Source organism: Dendronephthya gigantea, unplaced genomic scaffold (assembly GCF_004324835.1).
Source record: "Dendronephthya gigantea isolate DGI-Jeju-01 unplaced genomic scaffold, DenGig_1.0 000041F, whole genome shotgun sequence".
Classification (NCBI taxonomy): Eukaryota; Metazoa; Cnidaria; class Anthozoa; order Malacalcyonacea; family Nephtheidae; genus Dendronephthya; species Dendronephthya gigantea.
Window position 1 is genome coordinate 1,546,199 of NW_021163051.1, and position 3,802 is coordinate 1,550,000.

Sequence of the window (3,802 nt, forward strand, 5' to 3'; positions counted from 1 at the left end):
GAAAGTAAAACATACATTCAACGTTTTTCACAAAACAAGTTGCTGCCCTTGTCATTAAGGATTTACAAATGTTTTCTATAGCGCCTATTTATGTTAAAATATTTTGTATACTAATACGTCGATTCTATTTATGTTAAAATGTTTTGTAAATATATTTGTGGGCAAATTATGAAATAATATGATACAATAATTGTAAGGTACTTTTGTGCTCAAGTTGCTTTGTCTCAAGCTTTCCCCCACAAATCAATGTTGAGTGATGTGTCATAACTAATTTAAGCATTTAGCATAGATTCAACATTAATTAGGGGCAAAGCGGGAGAAATAAATCTCGCGACTGCTGACTGTAGTGTCAATTAACACAGAGTGTCATCAATGTTTTGACGAGGATTGTAGCTTTCGTATGGCTTTCTTCCATGAATAGGCAAAATTGACTTTGTTCTTGTTAAGTGTTGTAACCTTGGCAAGTTTAGTGATGGGGAGGTCATCATTTGTGTTGTTGCTTGCTTGCTTATAATTTTTCAGTTTAACTGGACTTTTTTGTTTGATAGAGCCTGTAATCCTGGCCTTTTTCTATTAGGCGGTAGGAAGAGCATCAAAAACGACAATAAAAAGGTTTTTGTGGTGCACTCGGTAGATCTGAGCAAAAATTTGCAAGATGAGGTTTTTCATGGTGCTTGTTTCAAATCTGAAAAGTGTCCACAGATACAGCCTGCAGTTTTCAGGATTCCGGGGGGGAGGATATGTTGATAGATATGAACGATATTGAGCATTTTGAGCACTTTATCGACCTGACATATTATATATATATATTTATATATATATATATATATATATATATATATATATATATATATATATATATATAAAATCAATGAAATATTACAAAATTTTGAATATATTGTTCGCTACACTCTGTGTTTCACGTTTCTTCTGAAACGATCATGAGGCGAATGATTACTCTACAGCAGTTAAAGTTTGTGTGATGACGTTTTTGATGTGCTTGCGCTGATACAATTCAAAAATTGCAGCGCGTTTAAAGTTTTTTGCGCTGAATCTGTTTTTATGTCTACATTTTGCAAAAAGTTCACTTTTGTTTAATGTTGTCTCCTTGAGGATTTAAGAATTGCCATTTTTTCCTCCAGGCACAGGTTGCATGACCGTCCGCCCGCTGAGTAAGCCGGAACGCATTTGATGATTGTCCACTTGATGTTGAATGGTTTGTTTACTCTTTTTAGGTTCCATGTGTGCTTTGATAGTTCAGTTTCGGATTCGTAGGCTGGGTTGCTTATGGATTTCTTGTGGTTGTAGTATCTGGTCTTGAACGTACCAGCTGTGACACCGATGTAGTTCTTCGACTCAGGAGGATTTCTAGTTGTAATCTCGGCATTATAGACGAGGCTTTCAGTTAGGCATTTACCAAGGAGTGGGCATTCATTCTTGATGCGGCAGTTGCAATTTGCACGATCTGACGAGGTTTTGTTCGATTTCATGATGTTTCGGTTGTGGCTGGAAATAACACTTTTTACGTTTGGCATGCACGAGTAGCTAACTTTGACTCAATTGCGGTTAAATATCTTGTGAAGCTTTGAGGATTTTGGAAAGTGTTAATTGATTAAGGAATTTCTGCGCAACATTAGTTTTAACGTTTTTACTGAAAGGTGGGTTATACCAGATTATGTTCCGCTTACGTTGTGAATTGTGACGGTGTTGGCTTGGGTTGTGTTGGTCGGAGTAGGTGAGCCTGACATTATAATTACAACGTTTGAGTGATTCTTCCTAAACCGGTAGACTCTCTTTAAAAGATTTTTCGTTGGAGGATAGTGAGGATAGACGTTTGTTGATTGACTTCGGTATTTGCTTGATGATGCTAGGTGGATGGTTAGATCTAGCGTCAACATACAGTGGCTTGTTGTTTGGCTTACGGAAAGGTTGGTGATTTCCTTCGATAAGGTTGAGTGTGACGTCAAGAAAGTTTACCAGGTGGTAGTTGATTTCCGCAGTGATTTTAAGGCCATAGTCATCAAAGATTTTGTGAAGATTTTTCCTTGCATGGTCAGCCTGACGACCTCCCGTTCCCTCAAGGATGAGCAATCCGTCATCTCTGTACAACCCAACGTTGTCTATCTCAAAGCTTTCAGCTAGTCTGTTCAGCAAGAACAAACCGACCAGTTCACAAACCTCGGCACCGTCATAACTTCCCATCGCAAGAGACTGGTTGTTCTTTTCTACCCACATTTTATCATTGTAGAAGAGAAGAGACTTGCGCGCATGTTTAATGATAGAGATGTGATAATCGGTGATTTCGATCAAAGATTTTGCCCATATGATGACTTTATCCAGCAGGGTTTCAGTAATTGAAGGGTAAAACTCGACCATGTCGAAGGATAAGAATGTGTGATTAGGTTTATTTTTGATGGAATTAAACCAGTTGATAACCGAGGTAGTATTCTTCCACTGGTTCACGTGAAGTATTGATCTTAGTTTGTTGTTAATATCGTCGAGGATGATTTTGCTTACTTTGCCCAGCTCACTCTTTGCTGGGTTAATAAGACGGCGAAAGAAATGAGCCTTTTTGAATTGTATCAGTGCAAGCACATCAAAAACGTCATCACACAAACTTTAACTGCTGTAGAGTAATCATTCGCCTGATGATCGTTTCAGAAGAATTGTGAAACACAGAGTGTAGCGAACAATATATTCAAAATTTTGTAATATTTCATTGATTTTATTTTAATCGCTGTATTAAATTTTGATATCGAGCACTCTTTCTTCTTGGATACTTTACTTAATTGTATATATATATATAAATATATATATAAAATTATATATATATATATATATATATATATATATATATAATCACTAAACTCCCCATCACTAAACTTGCTAAGGTTACAATAGATATATATATATATATATATATATATATATATATATATATATATATATTACATAATATATATATATACAATTAAGTAAAGTACTATATATATATATAATATTATATATATATATATACATATAGATATATATATATATAGATATATATATAGATATATATATACAACATGTGTAAAACAATGTGCCCTCCCGGCTATCACCAGAGCGCAATGGTGACTCCTGCACTTGGGACACAGGACGTACGGTTACACATTGTTGGAATTGAATAGTAGAGTCACCAGAGCGCTCAAACTATATATATATATATATATATAGATATATATAGATATATATATATATATATATATATATATATATATATATATATATATATATATATATATATATATATATATATATATATATATATATATATATATATATATATATATATATATATATATATATATATATATATATATATATATATAATATTATATATATATATATATATATATATATATATATATATATATATATATATATATATATATATATATATATATATATATATATATATATATGTATATAGATAGATATATATATACAATACAATTGAAGATAAAAAAGTTAAAAACCGTTCGCTCGGTTACTCGAGTTTCACGCCTTTAAAAAGCGATCATCAGACTAAACATTCCTTATATTTACAAAGCATTTATACCTAAAAAACATCCATAAAATATTTACATAAGTTGGATGCAAATTGCATAAGAGTTGGATAAAATTGAATAAAAATTAGCATAAAAATTTGTTTTTGTGCCTACATGATGAAATTAGTTCTGACTTTTTGTTCAATAAGAAACGCTTGTCGGAATTTAGAATGCAAAGTTTCTCAGCCAGGCAGAGGTTGCATTGTCTTGAT